The sequence below is a fragment of the Penaeus monodon genome, chromosome 4, assembly GCF_015228065.2.
Source record: "Penaeus monodon isolate SGIC_2016 chromosome 4, NSTDA_Pmon_1, whole genome shotgun sequence".
Taxonomy (NCBI): Eukaryota; Metazoa; Arthropoda; class Malacostraca; order Decapoda; family Penaeidae; genus Penaeus; species Penaeus monodon.
Window position 1 is genome coordinate 24499035 of NC_051389.1, and position 12500 is coordinate 24511534.

The 12500-nt window shown below is 36.2% G+C and overlaps 4 non-coding genes across 4 annotated transcripts; all 4 read right to left on the reverse strand.

The window, feature by feature from the left end:
- Positions 1-3897: 3897 nt before the first annotated feature.
- Positions 3898-3970, reverse strand: Trnar-acg. Its single transcript has one exon. It is a non-coding gene; the product is annotated as a tRNA-Arg (tRNA).
- Positions 3971-5037: 1067 nt separating this feature from the next.
- Positions 5038-5110, reverse strand: Trnar-acg. The gene has a single exon. It is a non-coding gene; the product is annotated as a tRNA-Arg (tRNA).
- A 465-nt stretch (positions 5111-5575) lies between these two features.
- On the reverse strand, positions 5576-5648 carry Trnar-acg. The gene has a single exon. It is a non-coding gene; the product is annotated as a tRNA-Arg (tRNA).
- Positions 5649-8627: 2979 nt separating this feature from the next.
- Positions 8628-8700, reverse strand: Trnar-acg. Its single transcript has one exon. It is a non-coding gene; the product is annotated as a tRNA-Arg (tRNA).
- Positions 8701-12500: the final 3800 nt, after the last annotated feature.

Genomic DNA, 12500 nt, shown 5'->3' on the forward strand with positions numbered 1-12500 from the left:
CCAATTGGAAACATTATGGTTTTGTTTAATGTCTTATTGTGGATATTTCCCTATTCATCCGCTGCACACGTTACAATGTTTGTATTTGTGTTCATATATATAAATGTGTTTATAAATCTATGTATACATATAGGAACACATTTATATATGTGTATGTATTTATATATATGTATATTTGAATATATAATAAATGTGTATAGATAAATATGTATATATGCGCGCGCGCGGGCGATGTGTGTGTGCATGAATGCACATACTCATGAGCGGATTTGCATAAATTAGGTAAGTCTAATCTAGTGGATGACTTTATCGTTGGTTAGATACTACCAACAATGATTACCTAACCAACTACTCCCTGCGGAAGGGACATGGGTCAACCACCCCTGTATAAAGACCAAGTGTAAGAGCCGGAATGATGGGCCCTACAAGAGTATGGTGGGTGGCGAGCTTAGGGTGTAAGGTAGACAACCAATATGTCTAGACTCCTTTATTATATTGTATGATGGAGTACGGCTGCACCGAGGAACGAGGTGTTGCTCCTCGGCTCCCCGCAGGGAGTCTGCCTGTCATCTCCTACAGTGGTCTAAAGATGGGTATAGATCACGTTCTTAACATATGGCAACCATTGGTGATGAAAGGTAGTGTTACAGCAATGCATAGCTCTTGTGGAAGGGGAGAGACAATACAACATAGGAATGTCTAGTGTGGCAACGAGAGACGAATAAACAGGTAAAGCAATGGACATACTTATATGTATGTGTGTGTGTGGGAATACAGGCATGTGACAATACATAAGATTATACAAGGCATGTAGAATATAACAACATATAAATAGAATAACATTGGCATACATATTTCAGTAACATCACATAAATAAAGCTGGGTTACACCAAGCCATTTACATGTCAGCATGCCGCCAAGTAGTTTATCAAACACCGCATCGGTGATGGCACACGTATCCACACACACACACACACACACACATTAGGGAAAGTGAGTATATACCTGTGTATTGTAACTTTACTTTGTAGGATTAAAACTGCAAGCAACTCGCATTCATCTTCGTTCTGTATCCATCCTGTGCATTTTACTTGGTGCGAGATCCATTCTAATTTTAATGACGCGTCTGTAATAAAATCTGGTTTGCATATCCCGTGCACTGTTGTTTTGAAGCATCTGCGTTACTCCGTCAACTTCGCTGCCACTTTTGCCGTTACGTGCATAAAACGAAGCAAGAAGTCCCAAAATTTTACTTTCCTTGTGGCTTTCATTTGGCTTTAGAACAGATGCGACTTCGTTCTCATCACATTTACTGCAATGGCATGCATGAGCTGTGCAGATGTGTGCTTTTATATACATTCAATATTGGTTTACTTATCCATATGCATACCCACAAACGGACACATTCCTAGTTGATCAGAGCATTTCAATTCAAAATGATTGAAGTCAGCAAGTGCGTGACGATAAACAAACATGCCAAGATTCGAACCTGGAATCTTCTGATCCGTAGTTAGATGCGTTATCCGTTTCTTTATATTAGAAAACTTTGTATTTTATTGTCTGGATTTGACGGAAAAGACTTGCATTTTGGGTGAAACTAATATTTCGCTAAAAGAGAGCAATCAAAATCATGCGCCGCCCAAAGAAGTAGGGGTCATCAATATATATATGTGTGTATGTACGTAAGTATTTATGTATATATATATATGAATAAGTGTGCATCTTTGTATACATATATGTATGTAAACACACACATACACACACACACACACACACACACAACATATATATATATATATATATATATATATATATATATATATATATATAAATAAGTGTGTAAACATAAAATATGTATATATAGACAAATATATGTTCATATATATTCATACATATACATATATACACACATATACATGTATATATCAAGTATATGTGCATGTGTGTATGTATACATAACTATATGTACGTATAATCAGCAAAAATAACAAGTGTGTGTGAATCGTTCTACAATTTGTCATGTAATAAAGGTCTTATCTGTCGTTTTATCGAGCCCCCGGTTCCGCTCCAAAAACTAATTATTACCATGCTACTTTTCGGAACACAACAGTAAAATGTTGATTTTGACCAAAATTGTCTTCCCTCAAATGCACAAAAAAAAGTTTATATCTATGTTCATATACTAATACGGTATGTGGTCTGGTGCAAGGGATAACGCGTCTGACTACGAATCAGTCCTGGCAAGGTCGAAACGATTTTAGCGAGCGCTACCATTACACTACATCACCTTATATATTCTGACTTTCTGTAACCTTTGAACAGAAATGCAATGCACAGACAAAAAAAAATGTTATATGTATCCGTTACCCAAATGAGATCGTCATTGATCAACTGTGGACCTCTGGTCTTTAACTGATCAATGGCGATCTCATTTCGGGACATTGAGGGCCGACCAGAACGTGCTTCACTCTCCACTGATGTGCAACTATCTTTGAAGCAGTTGTACCACTCTTTTTATGTGTGTGTTTCCCAGGAGTATTGCCCATTCCTTCTTCCCCGAATGCCTGTGGAATCTGGCGGTTTGTTTCTACCTGGGACTCTCCAAGCTCTGATGTAGTATCGTTGAACATGTTTTTCCGTCATTTTGTCAAAAACTAAACTCCGACGGCATTTACTCATACTCACTTATTGGCTGTTTGCTTTTGACTGACAGCTTCTGTAGATTGGGAACGTCTACGTATATGCACCAAATGACGGTTTTGCAGCTTCATTTGTTTACGCACAATAAAGTCGGACACTTTTTGAACGCACCTCGTGTGTGTGTGTGTGTGTGCGATATATATATATATATATATATATATATATATATATATATATATATATATATATATATATATATATATATGCATGTGTGTGTGTAAATATATAGATGTGTGTGGTGTTCAGAAATATAGATGTTTGCGTGTGTGTGACTGTGTATATATATGTGTGTGTGAGTGAAGGTGCTTATATATATGCCTGTATATTTTAACTTACTTTGCAGATTTAAAACTGCAAACGACTCCCATTCATCTTCAAAGTATATGAATATATTTAAATGTAAATAAATAAATGTGTATATATATGCATGTGTATGTATATATGTATATATATATATATATATATATATATATATATATATATATATATATGTGCATATCCATATATATATATTGTAGTGTCAGCCAAAATACTTGCAACTATCCTTAAGACCAAGATAATGATAGCAGGAACGAAGGTTTTTGGCATAGAAGGATGGACAGATCTTTAGCTTGTTTGGGAGATATTTGAGATATTTGCCATGGGGTACTTTGAAGTTCAAATTGGCTATTCGCCCTCAAGCGTCTCTCTCACTTCCCAGGCAGGTATGTCGTCAAAGTCGGCTGGCTGGCAGGCAGTCAACCTCCAGCAAAACTAGTACATACATATATATTTATAAGTGAAAGTGAGAATAAACGACTCCATTCATTTTTGTTTTGTACCCGTCCTGGTACAGTTTAATTGATACAAGGTCCATCCTTATTTTCCTGGTACGTCTGTAATGAAATCTGATTTGCATATCCCCTGCGAAGAGGCAGTCACTGTTGTTCTGAAGAATGTCCTCGTCGGCCTGTGCATTACGCCGTCCCTTCTCGGTCTATCGACTGTCACTCCCGCCCTGCCTCGGCGCCACCCTCGCCGTTACGTGCATAAAAGTCCCAAAATATCACTTTCCTTACAGTAGTGTATGTGTGTGTGTGTGTGTGTGCATATATAAATTCAATATTGGTTTACTTATTTATATATATACACACAAATGAACATAATTCTATTTGATCAATGCATTTCAATTCAAAATGAATCAACTCAGCAAGTAAACGACCTTGCCAGGATTTGAACCTGGAATCTTCTGATCCGTAGTCAGACGCGTTATCCGTTGCGCCACAAGGCCGTATTTATGCAAGATTTTTTTTTATTTTACTGTCTGGAATCGACGGAAATGAAACGCATTTTTTCGGTCAAAGATATCAGAAAAAAGCACTACCCAAAGAAGCAGGTAAGTATATAAATTAGTATATATATATACATATATATATATGTAAAGGAAATAGAGCCATTTCGGTTAATTTAGTCCATTTCGGTTGATGATATATATAAATGTGTATATATAAGTAATATATGTATATGTATTCATATAAAATCCGTGTGTGTGCTCACATGCGCGGGATGTGTATGTGAACGCCTGCGGATTTGCTAAATATGGCAATGGGTGAGTATTGTAGACATGATGGTGGGTTGAGATCCACCAACAATGATTACCTAACCAACTACTCCCCTGGGGAAGGATCATGGGTTAGCCATCTCAGTATAAAGACATAGCCAAATATATGATATCGTCATACACCGCATGATGGCACAAATATGCATACACACACACACACACACATATGAGTGAAAGTATTGTAACTCTTCTTTGCAGGGTAGAAACTGCAAACGAGTCCTCTTCTTTCTGTACCCATCCTTTACATTCCAACTGATACGAGATCCATCCTTATTTTCCTGACGCGTCTGTAATAAAATTTGGCTAGCTCGCTGCCGCCCTCGCCTTTACGTGCTTAATGCGTGGCAATAAGTCCCAAAATTTCCCTTTCCTTGGCTTTCCCTCGCCTATCGAGCAGTTGCGACTTATCACATTTATTGAAATATTTGAGCTGCGCAGATGACACTGCCTCTATAAATGCAGTGACATTGCATTTATAAAGTTACGCGACCATCTAAATAATTATTAACTATAAAAAAAGTGTTTTGTGTGAGTGGGCATGCGAATATATATATATATATATATATATATATATATATATATATACATATATATATATATATATATATATATATATATATATATATATATATCAATATTGGATTACTTATTCATATACATACACACAACCGAATACATTTCTAGGTGATCAGTGCTTTTGAATTCAAAATTATCATGTGATATTGCATGACTGTAAACGACCTTGCCAGGATTCGAACCTGGAATCTTCTGATCCGTAGTCAGACGCGTTATCCGTTGCGCCACAAGGCCATATTATCCTTAAAAACCTGTATATTTTATTGTCGCTGAAAAGAGACTTGCATTTGGGGAAAACTAACTTTTCGCCTAAAGATAGCAAGTAAATAAAAAGAAACTAAATTATGCATCACCCAAAAAAGTAAGCATGTTTACTTCTACAAATGTATATTTATATACATGTCTACATATGTATGTATAAACGCATATGTACGTACGTACGCAGTGACATTGCATTTATAAAGGTATGCGGCCATCTAAATAATTATTAAGTATAAAAAAAGTGTTTTGTGTGAGTGAGCATGCGTGCATATATATACATATATATATATATATATATATATATATATATATATATATATATATCAATATTGGTTTACTTATTCATATGCATACACACAAACGAATACATTTCTAGGTGATCAGTGCATTTGAATTTAAAATTGTTTAAGTTAGCAAGTGATATTGCATGACCGTAAACGACCTTGCCAGGATTCGAACCTGGAATCTTCTGATCCGTAGTCAGACGCGTTATCCGTTGCGCCACAAGGCCATATTTATCCTTAAAAACCTGCATATTTTATTGTCTCTGAAAAGAGACTTGCATTTGGGGAAAACTAATATTTCGCCTGAAGATAGCAAGTAAACAAAAAAAAAAAAAAAAAAAAATTATGCACCACCCAAAAAAGTAAGCATGTTTTCGTCTATAAATGTATATTTATATACATGTCAACATATATATGTATAAACGTATATGTACGTACGTATATGTACAGTTGCAGAATTATATTTCAGTACACATGCGGGGTCTCAAATCTTGTACATCTGGCAACCACCTCGATATAAACATTGTGTAAATAGTATTTTTATGAATGAGGCGAAAACCCAGGTTGTTTGTAACAAAGAGCGGGATTGGTAGAATATTAATAGCCAATAAGTGCATTAATATTTATTTTTAGAAACGAAATAAGCATTTGATATTTCGTTTTTTTTTTTTTTTCAAATAAGTAGTTGCAAAACAGTATTAATTATCGCCGGATTTGTAGGGGAATGTTTTTCAAATGCGACTTTTTGGAATTGTTTATCGAAATGGCAATGCCTATAGAGGTAAGGTAGCATTCCCCCTTTATTTGAAACAACAATTAACAATGATATTTGCATATTTCTTGAATGTAGAAAACGCCTCATACTTCAAACATCTATGTATGGCAGCTAAATCAAATAGAAATCTGCAAATTCGCTGAGAAGTTAGTAAGTGCTTCTTGAAGCTGCACCATCTAGTACCAGCTTCTACCAGGTGTTTCTATCTCAGTAATCAAATAATTCCAAGAAATCTTGTATGAAAAAGCCAACGATATTTAATACATTTAATACATATAACAAGAAATTATGCTTCATAGACTTATCAAGAGAATATATAAACTTTGACTTTGCAATGAAGATAAATATGCAAATTTAATGACACCTACACATACACAATACAGTGAATAGACATGAATTGACAAACGATAGAATAAAAATTACAAATATGACATAACAAAAGTAGAGAGCAACATATAACCACTCCCTCAGGATAAGTATGAAAACATTTAAGATGTTAGATATCATAGAATATCCTTAACGGAAGTAAGATTATTTCCCTTCCTTCAAACCACCTAACTTGTAGTTGCTTGAGTTGAAACAAGCTAACGTGCATTTACTTGCTCAGCTGTTCGAATGTGGCCGCGTCTCCATAGAAACGCCGCGGCTTATGGAATATTGAGAGCGAAAACCGTTATCAGAATTCAGCACAAGATAAGGTGTATTCGTGAGGAACAAAATGAATCCTACATATATTTTTGTAACTTATCAAGTATATAATTGTGCACACACGCATACGCACACACACATGCGAGCAGACAGGCTCACACACACACACACACACACACACACACACACACACACACACACACACACACACACACACACACACACACACGCACGCACGCACGCACGCACGCGCACGCACGCACACGCACGCACACGCACACACGCGCGCCCACATATGCATGCACACACAATGGTAAAGTGTCTTTATATTCTCTATACCCAAAATGCGGTTTTGCGTTCATGTAATGTTATATAATGGAGAATATAACATAGTATGTTTTCTGTTTATTGAAAATGTGTTTTATTTGGGTGAAAAGAAAAGTTTCACTTCATTAGTTCGATCAGCTGCTACTAGATGGTGCAGCTTCGAGAAACACTTGCTAACTTCTCAGCGAATTTGCAGATTTCAATTTGATTTAGCTGCCATACATAGATGTTTGAAGTATGAGGCGTTTTCTACATTCAAGAAATATGCAAATATCATTGTTAATTGTTGTGTTCAAATAAAGGGGGAATGCCGCCTTACCTCCATAGGCGTTACCATATCGATAAACAATTCTAAAAAGTCGCATTTAATAAACATTCCCCTACAAAGCCAGCGATAATTAATACTGCATGTTTTGCAACCACTTATTTGAAAAAAAAACAAAAAAACGAAATATCAAATGTTTATTTCGTTTCTAAAAATCGATATTAATACACTTATTGGCTATTTATATTCTACCAATCCCACTCTTTGTTACAAACAATCTAGGGTTTTCGCCTCATTCATAAAAATACTATTTACGTGATGTTTACATTGAAGTAGTTACCATATGTACAAGATTGGGACCCCGCATGTGTACTGAAATATAATTCCGCAACTGTACATATATGTGTTTGTATATATATGTATATATATATATATATATATATATATATATATATATATATATATATATGTGTGTGTGTGTGTGTGTGTGTGTGTGTGTGTGTGTGTGTGTGTGTGTGTGTGTGTGTGTGTGTGTGTGTGTGTGTGTGTACATATGCTTTCATATTGTAGTGACAAGAAAACTACTTTCAACTATCCATAAGACCAATGTAATGATAGCAGGTTTTCGGCATAGAAGGGTGGGCGGATGTCGTTAGTTTGTCTGGAGTGTTATGTAAGCTGAGATATTTGCCATCGGGTAGTTTCAGGGTCGTCGAAGTCGGCTGTCAGGGAGTCTACGGCCAGCAGTGAAGTTAGTAACAGGGCACATTTATTTTTATTATTTTCATTTCTATCGTTGTTTATATACAGGGTCGTCTATTTTTTTATGTTAACAATTTTACAGCTTCTGTCTCCTGACATGTTATAAATAAAATGTGGTTTGCACTTCACTTGTAGAGAGACGATCACGATGTTTTGAATGTCCGCGTTGGCATCTGCATTACGCTGTTCCTTTCTCGGTCTATGGAGAGAGAGAGAGTGTGTGTGTGTGTGTGTGTGTGTGTGTGTGTGTGTGTGTGTGTGTGTGTGTGTGTGTGTGTGTGTGTGTGTGTGTGTGTGTGTGTGTGTGTGTGTGTGTGTGTTCAATATTGGTTTCCTTATCCATATACATACACAGACATATTTCTAGCTCACCAGCGCATTTCAATTCAAAATTATTCAATTCAGCAAGTGATATTGCCTGACGGTAAGCGACCTTGCCAGGATTCGAACCTGGAATCTTCTGATCCGTAGTCAGACGCGTTATCCGTTGCGCCACAAGGCCATATTTTGTGGAGAAACCTTTGTTTTATTTTCTGGATTTGACGGAAATGATACTTGCATTTGGGGTAAAACTAATATTTTGCTGAAAAATTGCAAAAAAAAAGTACTACCTTAAGAAGTAGGTATGTATGGTTGCTCGTATGAAAATGAATATATATATGCACATATGAAAACAAAAACATCCATAATAAGAAATAAAACAAAATCGTAACGTTTCAAACTCTTCCCGTGTTACTCTTCAGATGAATGATCAATCTAAATGGATCGATTTCGGTTAATTTGATCCATTTCGCTCAATTCGTATGAAGAGGAACTCATGACGAATTGGGAACATGGTTTTATTTCATTTCTTATTGTGGATATTTCCCTTTTCATCTGCTGCACATATATAAACACATTTATATATGTATGTATATATGTATATATATATATATATATATATATATATATATATATATATATGCATATATATAATATAAATATGTATAGATAATATATATATATATATATATATATATATATATATATATATATATATATATAATCCGTGTGTGGGCTCATGCGCGCGCGCGGGCAATGTAATGTGTGTGTGCATGAATTCACACACTCATGTGGGCGGACTTGCATAAAATAGCAAGTCTAACCTAATGGGTGATTCTATCGTTTGTTGGGTCAGCCGCCATGTACATGTCAGCATGCCCCCAAGTAGTTTATCAAACACCGCATCGGTGATGGCACACGTATCCACACACACACACATACACACACATTAGGGAAAGTGAGTATATATACCTGTGTATTGTAACTTTACTTTGTAGGATTAAAACTGCAAACGACACGCATTCATCTTCTTTCTGTAACCCTCCTATGCATTTTACTTGGTGCGAGATTCATCCTACTTTTCCTGACGCGCCTGTAATAAAATCTGGTTTGCATATCCCCTGCACTGTTGTTTTGAAGAATCTCGTTGGCATCTGCGTTACTCCGTCCACTTCCACTGCCCAGCATCGCAGCCACTTTTGCCCCAAAATTTCCTTTCCTTGTGGCTTTCATTTGGCTTTAGAACAGATGCGACTTCGGTTCTCATCAGATTTACTGCAAGGGCATGCATGAGCTGTGCAGATGTATGCTTTATATATATATTCAATATTGGTTTACTTATTCATATGCATACCCACAAACGGACACATTCCTAGTTGATCAGAGCATTTCATTTCAAAATGATTGAAGTCAGCAAGTGCGTGACGATAAACAACCTTGCCAAGATTCGAACCTGGAATCTTCTGATCCGTAGTTAGATGCGTTATCCGTTTCTTTACGTAAGAAAACTTTGTATTTTATTATTATTATTATTATTGGTTTACTTATACATATACATACACACAAACGAATACACTTCTACGTTATCAGTGCATTTGAATTCAAAATTATTCAACTTAGCGTGTGATATTGCACGCCTGTGAACGCCCTTGCCAGGATTCGAACCTGGAATCTTCTGATCCGTAGTCAGACGCGTTATCCGTTGCGCCACTAGGCCATTTATTTTTTTAAGAAACCTGTATATTTTATTATGTCTGAAAAGAGACTTGCATCGGCGGTTCGCGCCCCGCCCAGGCGCGAGAAGTTGCAACTGTCGCCTGGAGGTTACTGCTGTGGCTGGGCACCACGGCGGGTAAGGACTCGGTTCAGCCAAGTCAGCAGCAGCTGACACACGTGAGCGAGACGGCATTAGTCGACACAGGCCGGGCTCCCCTCATGGCATACCCCGGGCGAGGCTAAGCTTCGCATACCGGACTTATCCTGAGACTTGCATTTGGGGAAAACTAACATTTCGCCTAAAGATAGCAAGTAAATAACGCGAAACTAAATTATGCACCACCCAAAAAAGTAAGCATGTTTTCGTTTACAAATATATATTTATATACATGTCTACATATGTATGTATAAACGTACATATATATATATGTATATATATATAATATATATATATATATATATATATATATATATATATATATAAAGTATATATATGTTTGTATATATGTAAAAGTGTATATATATGTATGTAGTGACAAAGAAATTACTTTCAACTATCCATAAGACCAATGTAATGATAGCAGGTTTTCGGCATAGAAGGGTGGGCGGATGTCGTTAGTTTGTTTGAAGTGTTATGGAACGCCCAACCTGAGATATTTGCCATCGGGTAGTTTCAGGGTCGTCGAAGTCGTCAGGCAGTCTACGACCAGCAGTCGAGCTATTAACAGGGGATGTATGTATTTTTATTGTTTTCATTTTTACTTTTATTTTCTTACACACAAACACACATACACACACAATTACACACACACACACACACACACACACACACCACACACACACACACACACATATATATATATATATATATATATATATATATATATATATATATATATATATATATATATATATACTCCTCTATCCTCGGTACTTATGCTTAAACATGTTGCAGCCTCTACTTCCAAAGGCTGCAAGAGACCCCTAGTGTTACTGAAGCCGCTTGGCCTTCACAGCAATATATATATATATATATATATATATATATATATATATATATATATATATATATATATATATATATATATATATATATATATATATATATATATATGAATAAGTGAAAATGAGAAAATGTGTGCCTTGTGCACTGTAACTTCACTTTGCATAGTTAAAACTGCAAACCGCTTGCATTCATCTTCGCCCTCTACCCGTCCTGTACATACGAGATCCATCCTTATTTTCCTGACATGTCTGTAATAAAATCTGATTTGCATATCCCCTTTAGAGACGCATTCACTCTTGTCTTCAAGGATCTCGTTGGTATCTGCATTACACCGTCCCCTTCTCGGTCTATGGAGTGTCATTCCCGCCCGGCCTCGCTGCCACCCTCAACGTTACGTGCATAAAACGAGGCAATAAGTTCCCAAATTTCCCTTTCCTTACGGCTTTCCCTCGCCTTTTCAGGAGAAGCGACTTCGGTTCTCATCACATTTACTGCAATGTCATTTATAAGCTGTGCAGATGTCGCTGCCATTGTAAACTGCTGTCAAAATGCTACGCGGCCATCCAGGTAGTGTGTGTGTGTGTGTGTGTGTGTGTGTGTGTGTGTGTGTGTGTGTGTGTGTGTGTGTGTGTGTGTGTGTGTGTGTGTGCTATATATATATATATATATATATATATATATATATATATATATTCAATATTTGTTTACTTATTCATATGCATACACACAAATGGAAACATTTCTAGTTGGTCAGTGCATTTCAGATCTAAATTATTCAAGTAAGCAAGTGATATCACGTGACTGTAAACGACCTTGCAGGATCCGAACCTGGAATCTTCTGATCCGTAGTCAGATGCGTTGTAGTGTACCTCTTAGCAACAAAACTACAACGTGGGTCTTGCAGAGTATGACTTTCGAATAGAGGGGCTGTTTTATGGAATGGTAGCAAGGCGTGTCATTCAGCAAAACCCGCTCGTCACAACCCTGAAGCCCTTTCATAAGTATGTAAATGTTAATCTTTGTATTTATAACTTGTTTCCATTTTCTTTTCAAGTTGAGAATACAAATACTCATAATTACTTCGTTTTCCATTTATGCCTTATTGTTTATTTTAACTTAATTATCCATTCTTTTATGTTTTCTACGCCTTTTCATTGTGTCCATACTGCTTTAAAACTAACTAAAAGAAATAAAATAATAAAAAGTAAGAGAACGAAACCAGGGATAAAAAGAAACCACAACATATTCTCAAACTTTAC